Source organism: Schistocerca gregaria, chromosome 3 (assembly GCF_023897955.1).
Source record: "Schistocerca gregaria isolate iqSchGreg1 chromosome 3, iqSchGreg1.2, whole genome shotgun sequence".
Lineage (NCBI taxonomy): Eukaryota > Metazoa > Arthropoda > Insecta > Orthoptera > Acrididae > Schistocerca > Schistocerca gregaria.
Genome location: NC_064922.1, coordinates 460,721,544 through 460,742,463, shown reverse-complemented (window position 1 = coordinate 460,742,463; position 20,920 = coordinate 460,721,544).

The following is a 20,920-nucleotide window of genomic DNA, read 5'->3' as shown; positions in this document are numbered from 1 at the left end:
AGGTTTATTGATGAAGAATTGGCTAATATGCATCTATTGGTTCACTGAATGCAATGGAAAGATGGCATGATGTAGATATATCTAGCTATTCCCATAGCAATGGCAACTACATAACTGCAGTTTTCTACTTGTACATAGGAGCATAAGAATAAACAGATGCTTCCCTGTTATTCTCTGTGGCTCGTGGTCTTGCGGCAGCATACTCAGTTCCTGCGCATGGGTTTTTATTTACAATACTAGAGATTGTGGTCTCATGGTAGTGTTCTAGCTTCCCAAGCATGAGGTCTCGGGTTCAATTCCCAGCAGGGTTGGGATTTTTCACTGAGCCCAAGATGAATGGTCGGAGGAAGAAAATTGCAAACCATCTCCATTAGGACTTGCCTAGAATGGTGGTGCAGGCCTCCTGCATCATTCCCCTGTGCTCTGTCGAGAAGAATGGGACTCCATCATCTCATCAGAAAAGAAACTCAGCAGATAAGTAAACTGTAAGGAAGAAAGTTTTTTGACACATGTTAACTGCTACTCACAAAAGAGATCATCTGCAATTGCCCATGATCAGTATAGGTATGGTGATGGCCTGGCCACTGATACCACGTCATCTGTAATGTAAGAGCTATTTTCTTCCCTTCTCCCCCCCCCCCCCCCCATCCCCCCATCCACCCACACACATGCACACAAAGTGTTTTCAGTACTTACATGTAGGCACTACCTGCACTGCACCTAAAAGCATAACTGACATTGTCATCGCCGGATATGATGATAATGTCATCATCCAAGACTACTTGATTAACATCTTTAGTAGTACACAACATGTAAATAAAATCTAGTACAATATTTCTGAATACACATGAAAGCTCAGAAAACCAATACTTATGTTCCACTTCTCAGCACAGTTGCTGACTGCTACTGCAGCTAGCTGTGTCTCCGTTGCTATTAGCACTTTTCACTGTGGTGATTATAAAATATCCATGAAATTACTCCCTTATAAATTCCACACTGCCCATCTGTTGGTTCTGGTGGGAGGATATGTGGTCTGAGGTGCTGCATCATCTTCACTCAAGTGAAAGCTGTCAATGAGTAGTATATAGTACAGGGCTCATGGTGACAGGCAAGTCTGTAAGTAATGTACATAATATTACTCTTTTTTTAAATATCATTTATTTGCCATCCAACTCAATAACATTTTTACATATTCTGATGTGAAAATAAACAAATTGCTGTCCATCAAAATGCACAGTGTAGGCCATCCGTACTCACATATATTCTATATTGAGGTGTTTCTGTAAATGGCATGTACCCATGTTGTTTTAACCCCACCTTTAGCATAAGTAATTGTATCTTTATAGTCAAAAGTCATGAGTATTCTTATCGTGTCGGTGTAGCCCACTGATGTAACTATATTGAGTAGTGTCACTGCATGGTTTCAGACCTATGGATTTAATTAAATTGTAGTTTTTTGTGATAAAATACAGTGCTTCAGCTGTGAACTGGTACACTGAAGGCTGTGTATATTGGTTTCACATTGTTCTCCCATGTTTCTTCCTTGTTTAAATGTAAACATATTACGCTTTCTTCACCTCAAAATTCAACAAGATGGCCATTATGGCCTACATATTCAGTTCAAGATTGTCTAATGTCTGGCCAAAAGCTGGAGGGTGTATGATGGAAGGTATCTCAGCAATTTTGTACTGTTGACTCACAGTAGGGGTAAATCTGTGTATCAGAGTATAATTGACATGTCCAGAGATTCTCTTCGAGATACCAGCCAGGCATTTACAACTCTCGGATAAAGCATAAATCTGAACAATATCATGTACCAACGCTTAGTTTTCAATGGTACTCTGTAGAGCTCTATCAGCATACCAGCAAGATCAACTCCTCCCATATGCTTGTTGTACTGACGTGCAATACTGAGACAGGGCACATCAATTCTTCTTTTTTTAATGCTGTCCCATTGTTTTACTATTGAGAATGGTTGGACACCACACAATGAGCTTGCAGGTGTCACAATTTTATTGTCTGCCCGCCTTACTAAAATGAGGTTTGAGTGACTGTCCTTGCTGTAGTTATAGCTGCCTCGTCTTTGTTTCAGTAACTGCTTCTCATCTTGTAGAGGACAGTTATTTATTCGGTTCTTCCTTATGGTGCCCTTGGACTCAATGTTTTGATTTTCTTTTAAGTATGTTATAAGTTCAAGGCTGCAAAAGAAATTGTCAAAATAAACTCTGGGAAAAATGTCTCTTGGAATGCTTTTTGCAAAGTGTAACCACAACTTGTCCTCCAATTTAAAATACTTTCTGGTCATCAGTAAGATCAGTTATCATCCCCTTGCCAGTGTAGGAAAGAAAATCATAGACAACTCCAGACACACCAGCATGAACAAAAATCTTAAAACACCCCCTGTGGGGCTTGTTTTGAACATATTGGCACAAATTACCTCTTCTTGTACCTTTACATGGAACCATCATCTCATCTATAGAAAATTCTTGTTTCTGCTCACAGCAGTTCTTTACAATTGGCTCAAGAACAGGTCTTATTTTGAAAAGTCTGTCGTAAGAGTTCACAGCATTCTCATTGTTCGTAAAATGCAGGTATCTGCGGAGTTTCTGAAAGTGCTTCAAACTGAAAATGCTGGTGATTTTTTCACAATTCATTGACTGAGACCAATAGTCAGTGTACAAAGGCATAGAAACAAGACCCATGTATATCTCAACACCGAAAAATTGTTCCATTTCATTTATATTGGTGTTTACTGACGTGGTAGTTCGTTGCACAGAGTATAAGTTTGTTTCCTGCACAATTTTGTCAATTAGTTCTGAATCAAAGAATATTCTGAAATAATCCAGTGGTGTATTGCCTTCATCAGAAAACACAGGAGAGAGACTTTCTGCTCTAGCAGTTGCATCTTCCTTTACCCATAAGTAAGTGACTGCTTTTGTAATTTTCTTTTTCACTTGACCGGCACTTGCACCAGAAGGATTCACTGCAGAAGGTCTTTGCACATGTTCAGCCTCTGAGATTTCACTTCCTGCTTCCTGAATCAGAATTAGTTTCTGGTATAAGTAGGTTATGAAACTGAGATTGACATTCTTGAATATAGTCTGGATCATCATCAGTACAGTCTGCCAAAACTTCGAGTTCAGAGTCTTCAGATTCGCTTAGATCAGACAAAGCCGGGTTTTCTGGTGGAACTACTGCTCCTCTCGCTTTTTTAATTCCATAAAATATCTTGCAATCCATAGCTAAAAAGCCCCTGAAAATAAAAATGTCTACTCTGTCACGCCATAAGCATATGTAATATACTGATGACACATATCCCAACTATACTATTTACATAATTCAAAACAATATTAGATTGAAATATTTCTGCTTTAAACTCACCTCTGGGTATTTCTTGAAGAAAATCTGCTAAGATTACTGTCAATTTATTGAAATCCACTCTTTCAGAACCAAAGTAAGACACCCCTGTTGCTCACAAGAGGAGATCTCTGTAACACCGCTGCACAAACTGCCATCTTGTGTGGAAAACTTTGAACTATTACAACAACTGGCATTCACAGTGTGTAAAGGAACGTTGCCTGGAGGCAACAATGCCAGTAAAAGGCACTGGTAAGTGTTTGTTGTCCCATAAGGCGAATATAAATTTGATGTTGCTTGAGAGCAACACTGCCAAATAAAGGGTTAAAACTGCTGGTTGGTCATGAAATAATAGTCACATGATGTTTTCAGAACTTTTTTTATTCATTACATATCACAGGCTCTGCCCATCTTCAGATGAAACAGTGACAAATATGTTTTGTTACAGTATTGCAAAATTACACAAGTGTTGTACACGTTGCCCCTATGCTAAAGCTCCATATAGTAACAAGACATTTAAGATATAATACATACCCTTTGATAGAAAGTGAATATGCAACTTTGACAGAATCATCAAAGTAATGTCAAAAGTGACATAAATTTTACAATTCCACACAGCAAAATGAGATTTCAACCAAATGTGTGCTATGAACAACCGAGTGATGTGGCTGGCAGCCACTCCCGCTTAAGAGAGCTAGTTGGTGCTAGGTGGCTATGCCCTGTGGCACAACCATCACGTCATTACAAATGAACAGTATTTCTTTTTTTTTTTTTTTTTTCATACCATCCTTCGCTGAAGACAATCTTAAGTCACATATGGTTTTATTTCAGAGTGTGCTTGTTAATCCTGGCTAGCGTAAGTGCTAAGATGCTATAGTGTGTGATGCACACATAATTGCAATTTGCAATTTATGAGCACATTAGAGTTGAACAGTAGACTCTACATTAACTCTTCTTTCCTTCACCCTCTTATGTTGAACACACTAGACTATGCCAGCTTGAGAATAAACAGTTACAAACAATTTATAGATAATTGCAATAAAAATATTTAAAAAATACAATAAAAAGGAAAGGCAGAGCCTATGTTGATATGTAAAATCTTTTACATGTACCACAATGCATACAGAAGAGAATTCCTAATCAAGTGAAACATGAGCTGCAATTATTTATTTATTTCCATATTTATGCTCTATTTGAATAAATAACTCATTTACAATATATACAGGATCTGGTACTAAAACACATTTTTGCAGAACATAGGGTACAACTAGTAGCCTGTGTTAAAAGTTGCTTGGTAAGCCAACAAATATATAGGAGAATCCTAATCTACCCACATGAGGTATGGAAGAAAGCCCTTGTCTTTGGTAGGCTGAACAGTTAACTTTGTTAATGCTAGCTTTTGACAAAGACAGATTAAGCAGATATACAGGAATTGTTACACATTACTTTTTTACAGATGGAAACTCTGATGCAGGATGTCCTAAGTGTCATAAAGTTTCTATATGTGTAATGCACATAATGCCAGTTGGTAACCTTCTAATGTCTTGATGTGTTCAGCATAGAACATATACAGATTTTTCCTACATTTTAGGTAAGAGTTATGGCCAACTTGAGTTAATGGCACCATGCGATGGAGATAGCTTTGAAGTGACATGTTTTTTCATTAAGCATATTTATTTAGAAGTTTTATAATGAAAAGAATGATCAGACTAAAATCTGTGTCATGAAATAAAAAATACAGTATGAACCATAAAGCATACAGGGACCACCATACATCTTTCAGTTAGTTGGGTTTAACATAGGCTACTAGTTTTACCCTATGTCCTGTAAAAATGTGTTTTAGTACAAAATCCTGTATATATTATAAATGAGTTCTTGATTCAAATAGAGGGTAAATATGAAATAAATAAATAACTGTAGCTCCATGTTTCACCTGGGTGGGCATTGCTCTTCTGTATGCATTGTGGTGCATGTAAAGGTTTCTACATATCAACATAAGCTCTGTCTTTCCTTTTTATTGTACATTTTTGCAGTTATCTGTAAATTGTTTGTAACTGTTTATTCTCATGTTGGCATAGTCTAGTGTGTATATTGTAAAGGGGAGAGGAAAAGAAAAGTTCATGTACAGTCTATTGTTCAACCTAATGTGTTTATAAATTGCAAATTGTAATTATGTTTGCATCATACATAGTATCACCTTAGCACTTAGTGTGCCACCTAACACGAACTAGTCCTCTTAAACAGAAATGGCCACCAACCACATCATTCAGCTTTTAGTGGCAGACATATTTGAAATCTCATTATGCTGTGTACAATTGTAAAATTTGTGTCACTTTTGACCTTACTTGACAACTTTGTCAAAGTTGTATGTTCACTTTGTATCAAAGTGCATATTTATGTAGAAGTAGTGTAAGCTAGATGGATGTTTAGTATAGGATCTACATTTATACAGTTGTGTACTTTTGCAAGATTGTAACAAAATATGTATGTTACCAAGTCATTTGAAGATGGATAGATCCCAAAACATCTAATGAATATAACACGTCCAAAAACATCCTGTAACTATTATTTTGTCACTAACCAGCTATTTTAAAACCATTTTTATTCTTCTTCTGTAAAAACTGTACTTTCAGACATGTACTTGTGGAACCTTGAGAAAACTGTATGCTGGTGTAAATCTGGGGGAAACGGGGGATAGAACTTGTGAATATTGTACATTGCTTAAAATATGTCTCAATACAAAGATTCCAAGACTTACCAAGTGGGAAAGCGCCGGCAGACTGGCACAATGAACAAAACACACAAACAAACACACAGAATTACTAGCTTCTTCAGGAAAGAGGGAAGGAGAGGGAAAGATGAAAGGATGTGGGTTATATTTTGGGCAGACCAGTTGAGTTAAAGCAAAATGAATTCATCATGCACAGATACACCGATGTGATAAAAGTCACGGGACAGTGATATGCACATATACAGTAGGCAGTTGTAGCATTGTTAGAGCTGTCTGGCAATAGTACCATTGGTGGAGCTGTCACTGATGCTCAGGTGAATCATGTGTAAAGGTTTCTGATGTGATTATGACAGCACAATGGGAATTAACAGGTTTTGAATGCAGAATGGTAGTTGGGACTGAATGCGTGTGACCTTCCATGTTGGAAATCGTTAGGGGATTTAGTGTTCCGAGATACACAGTGTCAAGAGTGTGCCCAATTTCTGGTTTTACCTCTTATAATGGGCACCATAGTGGCCAATGATCTTTGCTTAATGACTGAGAACAGAGGTGCTTGCATAGAGTTGTGAGAGCTAAGAGATAAGTAACCCTTTGTGAAATTACTGTATAAATCAATGTGAGATGTATGATGAACGTATCCATTAGGTCAGTGCAGTGAAATTTGACATTAATGGGTACATCAGCAGATGACTGACATGAGTGCCGTTGCTAGCAGCATGATATTGACTGCAGCATCTGCCATGGTGGTTGGACCAAGATGAGTAGAAAACCATGGACTGGTCAGATGAATCCCAACTTAAGTTGGTAAGAGCTGATGGTGTTGTGCAGAAGGCATAAAGTCATGGACCCAAGTTATCAACAAGGCACTGTGCATGTTTTGGTGGCTCCATAGTAGTGTGGGCTGCTTTTACATGGAATGGTCTACATCCTCTGGTTATGTTCAGCTACTTGGAGACAATTTGCACTCATTCCTTGACTTCATGTTCCCAAACAATGATGGAAATTGTATGGATGACAGTGCACCATGTCACCAGGCCACAATTGTTGGGAATTGGTTTGAAGAACATTCTGTGCAATTCAAGCAAAAGATTTGGTCATCGAGATTTCCCAACTTGGCTCTCACTGAACACTGATGGACATAATTGAGAGATCAGTTTGTGCACAATATCCTGCACTGGCAAAACTTTTACAATTATGGGTGGCTATAGTGGCAGTGGACTGATAAGGTAAGGAACAAGGAGGTTTTTTGCGGAATCAGAGAGGAAAAAATATATGGAAAACACTAACAAGAACAAGGCACAGGATGATAAAACATACGTTAAGACATCAAGGAATAAATTCCATGCTACTAGAGAGACCTGTGCAGGGTAAAAACTGTAGAGGAAACAGAGACTGGAATACATTCAGCAAATAATTGAGGGCATTGGTTGCAAGTGGTACTGTGAGATGAAGGGGTGGCACAGGAGAGGAATTCATGGCAGGCTACATCAAACCAGTCAGAAGACTGATCACTGAAAATTAAGAAAACGAGGCAGCATGGCTCATTATTTTTGTAGGGGATTCCAACATCTTGTTAAGTCTATGCCATATTGAGTTTCTCCACTACACCAGTCAAAAGGAGATCTGATACAATATTAGGAGGTATTCCATGGCTTTTGTTGTCTCAGTGTACATATGTTGTAGTTACTAGAAATTTTTTATGTCTTTGAAATGTTGGTTTGTTACTACGCTGTTTGTAAAATTTATGCTTATGTTCTGAAAAGAGATTTGAGAATTTATATGTAGTTAATAAAATAGAATGAAACTTCCACATGGGAAAAATATATTGAAAACAAAGATTCCAAGACTTACCAAACGGGAAATCGCCGGTAGATAGGCACAATGAATAAAACACACAAACACACACACAGAATTTCAAGCTTTCGCAACTGGCGGCTGCTTCATCAGGAAAGAGGGAAGGAAAAGGAAAGATGAAAGGATGTGGGTTTTAAGGGAGAGGGTAGAGAGTCATTCCAATCCCGGGAGCAGAAAGACTTACCTTAGGGGGATAAAAGGATAGGTATATACTCGCACACACACACACACATACACTCATATCCATCCATACATACACAGACACAAGCATAAATATGTCTGTTTGTGTCTGTGTATGTATGGATGGATTTGTGTGTGTGTGTGTGTGTGTGTGTGTGTGCGCGAGTATATACCTATCCTTTTTTCCCCCTAAGGTAAGTCTTTCCGCTCCCGGGATTGGAATGACTCCTGACCCTCTTCCTTAAAAACCACATCCTTTCATCTTTCCTTTTCCTTCCCTCTTTCCTGATGAAGCAGCTGCCGGTTGCGAAAGTTCGAAATTCTGTGTGTGTGTTTGTGTGTTTTATTCATTGTGCCTATCTACCGGCACTTTCCCGCTTGGTAAGTCTTGGAATCTTTGTTTTTAATATATTTATATGTAGTTAGTTATAGTAACACATATTTTAAACAGTCAACTACTTGCCAAATAACAGAGATGTTGAGTTGCAGATAGGGACAACAAAATGACTGTCAAAAATAAAGCTTTCGGCCAGTAAGCCCCTCGCCAAAAATAAGCAGGACAAGCAGGACCAGTGCTTGATGGGAGTGGGGGGGGGGGGGGGGGGGTAAGGAGGAGTCTAGGGAAGAAAAAAATGGCTCTGAGCACTATGGGACTTAACATCTTAGGTCATCAGTCCCCTAGAACTTAGAACTACTTAACCCTAACGAACCTAAGGACATCACACACATCCATGCCCGAGGCAGGATTCGAACTTGCGACCATAGCGGTCATGCCGTTCCAGACTGAAGCACACAGAACTGTAGGGCAGTAATGGGGAGGGATAATAGTGTAGGGGTGTTTAACATATTATTAATGGATGGTTAACTAAAATTGCTCTTTATTTATTATTACATACATACATTAATCCTTGTTCCATAGATCATGGATATGACTTTTTATAATGATGTGGAACATGTCACTTTAACTTAAGTTTGCTTTACACAAAATAATTAATTTTTTTACAATATTAATAAATATTATTTATGTCTGCTTCTATTTTAATTATTGGTTTTAGTTGGTTTAGCTTAGTTCCTTATTTCTTTTTATCTTTACTCCTCTAAAAACCTGGAAAATATAAATAATTTGTTTAAAAACCACAGGAGAGCAAGAAATTCCTCATCATTATCTGCTCCACTTGAAATCTCTAAAACATTCACTCACTATGCAGATTGTTTGGCACAACTGAGTGGTATGTTGTTTGATGAGTTTGGATGATAGGTCCAACAATTTAGTAGGTTAAAATTTATTAATTTGGAGCTAATCTCTTGACGAATTAAGACCATAGAAAATGCAGGTTCACACTGTCAGTCCAAACTTCACCTCCATGCAATCTACATCTTGTAATATTTGTACCAGGATAATTAACTAATTTTGGTATGGAGATACACACGCCTCGAATACTTGATGTTAGTTATTGTATTTTTTGTGCAGAAAACTATTTTAACATTTACTGTATACCATAATGGAATCTCACAATAATACAATCTTTGTCTCCTCCTCTCACATGTCTAATCTCTCCATTTCCTTTCCAAAAAGTCCCTAAAACAAATTTTTGGTTTGGTAAGACTCAGATGTGTACATTGCACAGAATATCTGATTCTTACAGTCGTTATGTGCCATTCACTACAATACCAATTCGTCGCACCCAAATTAGAGTTTTGTGTACGTTGATACACCATATTGACCCTCTTTCCTTAGACAATTGAGGGCCTAAATTATAATAAAAGATAACTCTACTGTTTTACCAAAATATTACTGAGTGGAATGTGCTTGCGGCAGTTGACAACTTTTGCTGCTTATGTAATCTGAGTAGCTTTCATAATAACCTGCTACTGATCATAAGGTTAAATAATATGACAGTAACTATTTAAGTAACACTGTAATCAGCTAATGTGGTCATGGACTTCCAGTAAGAATAGCCTTCCCATTCGGGTGAGGGTTCGTAAGGTAAAAGCTGGAACAAGGCTAATTTAACCTTACTTCCACTCAGCAGTTTACAAAAATTATTTAAAATTTTAATTGATGGGTCTGAAAATGTCTTTATATAATGTGCTCTATCATTGGTGGAGTCATGTATAAACAAATGTGAAGATATCATGGAAGCAAAGTGAGCACAACATTTTGTGGAATGTGCAGGGCAGGTGTGGGCAGAGATGGAAAATTACACTCTTGCTACTGTGTGTGGTATGCTAGGGGTGGTCAGAAATAGGGTTGATCCTCAGGTAGAAGAAAGGCTGGATCAGACCCTCATATGTCCATTCACAGGGTGGTGATGTGTGAACATGTAACATACCCCAGAATAAGTATCAATGCTAATCATTACTGATAGAAAAGTGCTGTGACAGAAAGGGTTGGTATCTATATTTTTCATTCTCAAACTACTGGTCTGAATTCACAGCTTTAGAAGAAGCAGTATCCAACTTTATTACTCAGCATTTGGGCAATCTTTCATCATATTTATCAATTTTGGTTTTTATTTAGTCAGTTATGAAAATCAGAGTACTATATCAACACACATTGTCTGTGGTAAACTCTGGTAACAATTCCCTTTAGTGTCTTCGCATACTATTTTAATGAAGCACAATAATCATTATCATATATGCCACATTTGAGTATATATTTGCTCTTTAGCACACAGATAATCACTCTTGCATCTCTTTGATGGTTCCTTTTTATGACACTGCACCACCACATGTTCGTAACTTATTTCCTACTTGGTTATATGCAAAACTTTGTTGGATGTTCATTGTTCTTCACAGTATGCATCATTAAACCACACTTCTGTTAGTCTTCAAAACTGATTCTAACTTTTACAGAATTCAACTATAAATTTATTTACTACCCCCAAATCTACATAAATTCAACCCAGTGAGTTCTCTTAATCTGTTGTCATAACTCTTACTTTAAATAATGACAACTTAATTTCAAACACCCCACAACGATCACACCTATCTCGCTTAACCTGTTCCAGAATTGTCCTTCCTCATATCCTCGTTTGTAATCTATCTCAACCAAATTTTGTAATTACTCCACCAAGTGAAGTGACTTTTGTCTTTAAAATATTTAATCATCTGTATTCATATGCCATTGCTTTGAATATATGTAGTCATATGCTCTTGATGTGAATATTCTTGTGTACCTAATACTAATATTTTCATAAAAAACTGAAACAGTTATTCACTAATAACAATAGTCTTAACTGAAATTAAGAAACATCATAATTTACTTTTCTTAATAAAACTAAAAATCATGTTGCTTAAACAAAACATATATGAAGGTGGTTTGAAAAGCTCTCAGAATCACCATGAGAAGTCAGCACTAGCACAAGTTGTTCACATGATATTCATTGGACTGTTGCCTGTAAATAAATGCCACATCAGTGCTCTTGGAAGAGAGCTGTGGTGGTGATATGGCTCTGTTGTTGTTCCTGCATAGTTGTTTGCAAAGATGGAAAAAATTGAGACTCGAGCAGTGATTAAGCACTTCGTAAAGAAAGGTATGAAAGAAAATAACATTCATGCTAATTTCCAGAATACACTGCAGGGACTCTGCTCCTTTGTATTCAGCTGTTGGCAAGCAGACAAATGAATTTAAATTTGGTCGGGAGAACTTAGATCATGATCCGCGTTGTGGTCGGCCTAGGTGTGTAACTACTCCAGAAATCATTGCAAAAGTGTCCAAATTGTCATGGATGATTACTGGCTGACAGTGCGTGAAATTGCTCATGCTTGCCAGATGTCATCTGAAGGGGGTATATCAAAACGTAATTGAAGAATTAGAAATGAAAACATTATCTGTAAGGTGGGTGCTGCGACTCTTGAAGGTAGATCAAAAATGCATGAGAATGGACATATCGGGAACAATGTTTGCCCATTTTAGGAAAAATGAACAAGATTTTTGGTGACCACAGGTGAAACTTGGGTGCACTACTATACCCCAGAGACAAAACAACAGTCAAAGCAAAGGAAACATGCTGATTCTCTGCCACCAAAGAAAGCAAAGGAAATTCCTCTGGCAGAAAAGGACATGGCATCAGTGTTCTGGAATTCAAAGAGGATTCTGTTTGTAGATTGTCTCCTAACTGGACAAACAATTACTGGAGAATACTATGCTAACCTCATGGACAAATTGCAACAAAAGATACACGAAAAAAGACCAGGTTTAGCAAGGAAGAAAGTCATCTTCCATCAAGACAGTGTGCACCCGCACACATGTGCTGTCATGGCAAAATTACATGAACTGAGGTATGAATCGTTGCCACACCTACCTTATTCACCTGATTTGGCTCTGTCAGACTCCCATCTTTTCCCAAAACTGAACATTTCTCCTGGTGGCCGAAGATTCACTTCAAACAAAGAATTGATACCCATAGTTTAGAACTATTTTGCAGGCCTGGAGAAAACTCATTTTCGAAATGGGATCAAGGCACTGGAAAATCATTGGACCTAGTGCATTAATCTACAAGGAGACTACATTGCCAAACAAAAAAAGTTTCAATGATTTAAGTACTTTTTTCTATTCCATTCTGAGAACTTTTCAAAACACCCTAATATCTTTACATTATCACTATGAATAATCTCTTATGCATTTCTGTTGAATCATCATATGCCACCTGAAATTATAAAGAAAAGAAAAATAGCTCATCTGATTCATAGTTAAAATTATTTTCTTTCTGTACCATTCCATTGTTCCTTCAGGAATGAAAGTTCTTTAAATCTTGATGTGGATATAATCTCTTTATATTTCTTTCTTCAGAATGTCCTAATAGATATGCTCCTGGATTTGATGTCCTAATTACCTCAAATGGTTCTTCATACATTAACTGCCATTTCTTATTTGTTTTGTTCAGTGGATGTGTGCATAATAATACTCTTTCCCAAATGCAAAAGAATTGTCTTCATAATATCCTCTTGTCAAAAGCTATTTTCCTTTTTCTTGCCTTTTCAGTAAGATTTATTAATGCTGTTTTAATCTTATCATGTCAGTGGGTTTCTTCTTTTGGTATCTTCTGCATCTTATCCGTCCATTTGTTTCTTTCTATTCTCTCAAACATTAGTTCAGTTGGTGTAAAGTTTGTGGTCATATGAGACAAACTGTTCAATGTTTTCCTCAAAGGTATTGAGATATTCTCTCCATCTTGTTTGTTTTGCATGGCAATAGGTTTGCATAAATCTGTTTATTTCACAATAAACCCTCTCAATTGAGTTTGCATGCTTATAATATTTGGAAATCAAGATTTATGTTATATTTGCTCAGGCTAATGCATGCCTATACCTATATCCAGTAAAACCTGTAACATTGTCAGATAAAACTGCATTCGGCTTCCCAACATGAGGAATGTAGTCATTGAATAGACGATTCAGAATTGGTGGTGATGTAGCAGTTTTCATTGGATAGAACTTTCCATATTTGGTAAATACATCCAAGAAAGCTAAAATATATTTACAACCTCCTTTAGCCCTCAGTAATGGTCACCAGATTTCGACTGATAAAATAGCTAGCAGTTTTTCAGGAATGATTGAATGTAACAGGTGTTTACTACCTCTGTTGTTCGGTTTTGTTTTATGACATATTACACATTTTCTCAGTACCCTCCATACTTTCCTACATAAGACTGGAAAGTAACAGTACATTCTCAGTTTTTTTTGCACATTTGACAACACCAAAAATTTCCCTAGTGTTGTGAGTAGGCGTTATTAACTGCTCCTCATATTCTTTGGATACACACACACCGGTTCTGATTCATATTACTGCGATGATGAAATAGTACACCATTCACTACCTTATAGTACTGGCTTATTTTGTCTTCTTGTGGATCTTCTAATTTCTGTCTAATGTTTATCTACATTGGATCACTTTGTTGGAGTATTGTCATATCTCCACATAACTCTAAATAGTATCTTCAGTATCTCTCATCAGTAATATTGGAAACTCGTCTTCTTTCTCATCTGAGATGGTGCCACCTTCTGATTCTTCTGGAAGATGGGATTAACACGTCTGCTATGATATTCACCTTTCCTTGGCTATATACAATATAAAATTGGTATTCCTGAAGAGTGACCGTCCACCTTCCTAATCTCGCATGTAATAGCTTACAGGTTTGTAAAAAGCTAAGAGCTTGATGGTCACAATATACTGTAGTTCTTGCTCCTTGTAAATAATAATGAAGCTTTCTGAACACCCACACTACTGCAAGAGCCTCCTGTTCTGTTGTAGTATAAGATTTCTTGCAACTTGACAGTGTCATACTAGCAAAAGCTATTGGGCAAAAGGTGGGCTTGCCATTTATTATTCAGATTTGGAATAGACATGTACCCAAACCAACAGATGAAGCATCAGTCATTAATCAAAATTCAATTGACATATCAGGATGATACAGAATCTTCACATTGGACAAAGCATACTTGATTGCTTTGAATGCTTGTTGACATTCCTTAGTCCACTGGCAATGCACATTCTTCCTTAACAAATTTAATAATGGCTCAGAATTCATTGACTGATCCTCAATGAATCGATGAAAAAATGATGCAAGAGCTAGAAATTCTTTTAACAGCATTTTAGTTCTAGGAGCAGGAAAATTTTGTACTTCAGTGATCTTCTTTTCATTGGGTAAAATACCTCTTGAATTAATCAAATATCCTAAGGATTTTATTTTCTCCAGCCATAAATGTGACTTTTGTAGATTTGCTGTTATTCCTACAATAGAAAATCTCTCTAATACTCATGTCAGTATATCCATATGTTCTTCCCAGATATCTGTAGCTATCAGGATGTCATCGTAAAAAATGTTAGCTGACTCCTTAGTTCAGGTCCTAATGCTACATCTAATGCAGATATGAATACTCCCACACTGATATTCAAACCAAATGGAAGAATGTTGAAATGATAACTCATACCAGTGTATACAAATGAAGTAGACTTCATTGAATCATTATCTAACTTGACCTGCCAGTATGAAGTACGCAAATCAATTGTTGTAAAATACTTCACTCCACTGAGCATTTGAATCAACTCATCTATATATTCTGGGTGAGTACATACTGGTACAATAATTGTGTTAATTACATGAGTATTGAATACTAGATGTCCTTTTCCACCTGGTTTTGGCACAGTGAGAAACAGACTGCAAGAGGTACTGTTTGAAAGTTCAATCAGATTCCAGTCTGACATCCTCTGTATTTCTTGGTCCACTGCATTGCATTGTTTCCAAGGAATGGGATAGAAACTATGGCAGTATGTTCTGTGTGGCTTGATGTTCAGATGACACGTATAACCCTTGATGATACCTGGTTGCTCTTCAAATACTCCTGTATACTTGCATAATAGAGCAGACAGTTGTGTCCTTTGCTATTCCTTAACATGCTTTGGCTCCCTTAACTTCTGTTGTATCTGCTCAGGTAATTCTAATACTTGAATCACTCTATTCAAACTTGTAGCCTTGCCCCTCAACAGTATCTTCCATGTTTTCTCGCTTTCCTTAGCAAGTCTACCTGGGCTAGGGCTCTGTTGATCCAAAAATTTACCTTCCCAGTAGAGAAGTCTAATTTTGTGTCCTTCTCCCGGATAGACTCTAATCCTAGAACACAGTCAACTATTAACTTATCAACTACTAGAAACATGCATGTTATCACTGCATTTCCTAGATTCATATGCATCCTTACTGGTTGGGATGGTATGGCAAATGCTCCTAGGATCTTGCAGTGTTGTGCAGGAATGTTGGTAACTGGGTCTTCTTGATTATTTTTATTAAATAGGTTCATATATACTGCATTTACTGATGCACCCATCTCCAAAACTACTGTCACTGGAATGCCCTCTATTATAACTTTAATTGCAGATATGGGTTTTGATAAGTATTCTTCTGTACATTTGACTGCGTCAGCACAAGGCTTCTCTTCTATTAACTTTCCCTCGTTATATCTCATCATACAAACCTCCTGCTCATAACCCCTATGCCTTTCCTCGATTGCTCCTCTGGGGCATGATATGGTTGGCATAAGTTTTCCGAGTGTGATTCATTTGTATGAAATGCACCCTCTCTCACCTGTGTAATAACTGGTGTCTGTTGTCTCCAGTTATTGTTCATTGGCACAGAAGACTACGTCTGTATGTTATTGTTTTGCCAGTTCATAGTCTTTGGATTTACATTATATCCTGGATTGTATCATCTATCATGTCTATTCTGTCTGTTTTTGTCATAACAGAAATTATTCCCATTGCCACTACACTGGTTACGATGTTGGTCATTGGTCATAATTATTAAAATGCTGCAGGGTATGACTCACATTTATTTCTTGAGTCATCTGTTTGCTCACATGGCTGCCATAGGCATTATTTGCCTGTGAGGACAAGCTGTGTCTATTTGCTCTTGCCTTAATGTCAGTGGAGTCCAAGACTGACATAAATTCTTTTAAATTCTTCTCTGATGTGTGTATTAATTTTTCTCACATCTCAGCTGGAAGTTTCACCTTCAAAATGTGCAAAATATCCTTATGCATTATAGTCTCATCCCAGTATCTTTCATTGTTTAAATACATCATGAAGTGTCTCTGTAGACTTACAGATTTTGCATAGAAAGTTTCTGGGTTAAATACTTCTTTCCTTAATTGTTCTTGCATGCCACAGGACCAATACTTAGCAAGAAATGTCCTCTCAAATTCCTCTTAAGTTTCCCATGTATCCATTGTATCCATGGCCCATAATGCACCATCACCTTAGATATGACCAGAAACATAGTGAATCTTATGTGCTTGAGTCCATGCCCTTGGTAATATGTCACAAATCGTTGTATGAATACAACCGGGTTTATTGATTTTTGGTCAGCTGAGAACAGGTGAAACTGCCAATGCTTCAATAATTTTTCTTCCATTAGCATTGCAGTGTACACATTATTAGCTTGTGGAACTGCATGCATTCTTTTGTACTTTACATTTCCTATAGGCAAAGTATGTCGGTAGCAAAATGTGATTCATGGCCCAAGGCCTGTGTCTACTCTGCTTCCCACAGCTCGTTTCTGAAATCTTTTACTGCCCCTCGAATCTGTCACACATTTTTCAAATATTTTCTACACAATGGACTATCTCCTCGTTCCATTGTTTGAAATTCGCTCCTAATTGTTCTTTTACCTCCTCAATATCTTTCTTAATATTCTCTGAAAATAGTAAGCTGTCAATAGGCGATTTGCTTACGACTTCTTTTATGCTTTTGTCTACACATGGCATCATCTGCTGTTCTTTAGCAGATGCCCTTTCATCTAGTTTAGTTGAGAAATCTTGTTGGTACTTATTGTAACTTGCTTGTATCAATTGATCACACCATGAGCTATGCTAGTCAAAGTTTCTGTTACCTCTCCAATGGAAATTTCTACTTCCTCCTGCTTCAATCAAATGGTTTGCATTTCTTGGGTAATCTTTTGAATTTCAGAGGAAACTGCTTTTGCATATTTTGCAATTCCATTATCTCATACGAGATTTGTTGTTGCTGGCTAACAGTTGCCTGATATGAAGCTGAAATGTCAGTCTGTTTTTGACACGTCTGCTTACTTATGTAATATAGTTTGTGTCACTGCTGATATATCAGTTTGCTTTTGTGATACTCTTCGTACCACCAATGAGACGTCAGCTTGTTTATGTGACATATCAGCTTTTTTCTGTGACATGTCCTGCACCACTACTGACATATCCATTTGCTTTTGTGATATTGTCATTACCAACACAGATAAAAGTTTCAGCTGTTCCAAATTTAAAGTTACAGGATTTGTCTGCTGTTGAGATGAAGCTTCAATCTCCTCTAAACTATGAACTTCACAGATTTCCCGAACCTCTGAAACTTTCTATTTATCCATTTTAGTTTGTGATCAAGTTTTGACCATAACCCAATTAGAAACACAAAATTCCTATATACTTTTACACACCTAATTATACTGCTTCACATAAAAAAATTTCCTGTTAAGAATACAAAGAATAATTGCCTATGACTACCTCTGAAAAAAATACAGAATTGAACTAAAAATATAGCACTATTCTACAACGTACAGGTTGGGACTATTCTGATCATAGACCCAGATTGGGACAATAATGTTGATCATTGTGTGCGCTTGCCTTATATAGCGATGTGAATTTCTACGGTGGGGGTCGGAACTGCTCAGCTCACACAACCGGACTCCACCAATATTAATTATTGTACATGAAACACATATACAATGCACGGATTAGTACATGCATATAATAGTGGAATACAATATACACAACAATTGCTAATTGTTGGATGCCCTGTAATTGGATGCCAATTTAATATATTATTATTGGTTAGTTAATTAAAATTATTCTTGATTTATTTATTGTTATTAATAAATATTCCTTATGTGTGGTTTAGTTATTGGTTCTACTTGGTTTAGCTTAGTTCCTTATTTCCTTTTACCTTTACTCTCCTGAAAACCTGGAAAATATAAATAATTTGTTTTAAATACCACAGGAGGGCAAGAGGTGTGTTTCGGAGCAGCGATCTCGTGAGAATTTCTTGTCATTATCTGCTCCACATGAAATCTCTAAAACCTTTAGTCACTACACAGATTGTTTGGCACAGCTGTGTGCTTTGTTATTGGATGGGTCTGGATGATAGGTCCAACAATTTAGCTAGTTAAAGTGTATTAATTTGGAGATAATCTCTCAACGAATTATGACCATTGAAAATGCAGGCTCGCACTATCGTTCCAAGCTTCACTTCTGAACAATCTATGTCTCATAATATTTGTACTGTGATAATCAACTAATTTCAGTATGGAGATATACACACCTCGAATACTTAATGTTAATTATTGTATTTTATTTTGCGAAAAATACTGTTTGAACATTTACTATATACGGTAATGGCATATCCTAACAATACAATCTCTCTCTCTCCTCTCACATGTCTGATCTCTCCATTTCCTTCCCAAAGAGTCCCTTTAACAAATCCTTGGCTCGGTAACACACAGAGATGTGTTCATAGCACAAAACATCTGATTCTCACAATTGGTATATGCCAACCATCACAGTATCAATTTGCCACACCCAAATTAGAGTTTTGCACACATTGGAACACCATAGGTGGCAAACAGCACAGTTTAGCTGGTGAGCACACAGGGATGAAGTGGAGAGGGTAGAGCAGCTATGTGCAGTTGGGAAGTTCAGATGGTAGGCAGGGGAGAGGGGGTAGTGGAGAAAAGAGAAGTAAAAAGACTGGATGCAATGGTGGAATGACAGCTGTATAATGCTGGAATGGGAACAGGGAGGCTGGATGGCTGAGTACAATGACTAATGAAGGTTGAGGCCAGGAGGGTTACGGGAACATGGGATAGATTTCAAGGAACTGGTGCTGCTGCTCGCAGTGTGGCTACAGTTGCTTGAGACTGCAGTCATGTGCGTGTGTGTGTGTGTATGTGTGTGTGTGTGTGTGTGTGTGTGTGTGTGTGTGTGTGTGTTTGTGTTTTTGATGAAGGCCTTACTGGCCGAAAGATTTATTTACGACGGTCTTTTTGATGTGCCTATTTGCAACTCAGCATCTTCAATGTATGGTGAGTAGCAACTTTAAGTTTCAAAATATTCTTACATTCCATCCTGGATTTTCCATTGTTAGATAGAGGGAAAGTAGCCATACATGAAATTAAAACACAGAGAAAACAAAACACAGAAGAGCTGAAAGAAAAGAACAAGGAAATGTGACTGGCTAACCACTTACAAAAAACTTGGGTGAGCCAGTCACACTGTTAACACATTAAAACCTTTTCCCTAAGAATCTTGGAAAAAATGTTGGACAGTTCACAAAACATTAAAACTAGAACCACATTAATTTCATTGTAACTTAAAATAGAGGGCAGATCCAGCAGCAAATCGACCATGGCCTGCTGGACTCAAAATAAAACAAACTCCATTGAAATGTGGTACACAGTAATCTCTATTTATTAGCACCAAAAATTGGATGGTCCCCTCACTGTAGCAAGAAGCAGTGTGTCTTAGGGCTGTGGCCTGTGTGAATAAGAATAAGGAGGACCTTGCCCCAACAACATGGCTGGAAGGAGGGTGTCACTGTCCCATTGTGGGCTTTAGTAGAAGGAGATTGTTTTCTCTCACTTTAAGCCACTCCTCTTGCCATCGATACATGACTTTGTTGCTCAGCCTTCAACTGAGGCTCCTTGTTTAGACCCATCCATAAAGACAGCTACATAGTTGTGGTGCTTATATAAAACATCAGAAGGTATGATGTTAAAAACAGAAGCAGGAGTGCAATCTCTCCTCTACTGACTCAAACCTAAAATTATTCTGGGTGTCTGCAGTAACCAGGGCTGCAGACAGTTAAAAGCCTGAGTTGAGGTTGTACTTCATCCATGCTAAGTGACTCCAGCACATGCAACACATGGATCCCAGATGGCATTGTGGCTAGTCTAATCTCATCATGGTGGACAGAATCAATGGTATTCAAGTAAGAAGGACTCACGATCCATAACCGTGCACCCACAGTCCAGCTGGAAACACACGAAAGCCCTATAAAACTGGACCAGATATGCCCTGTATGCTCCCCAAGGTAAGAGGCTAACAAGTAAGACACATTATGATGTTCAGTGCCTTGAAGGTTCTGGCTTTCAGGTCTCTCAGGTGTGGCAGCCACAACAATTTGGAGTCAAAAATAACGCCTAGACTCACTGAGTCTTGAAAATGTAGGTTGGTGTCCTTCCTACATAAGTCAGGTAAATCAGCAATATGACAATAATAATTAAAATT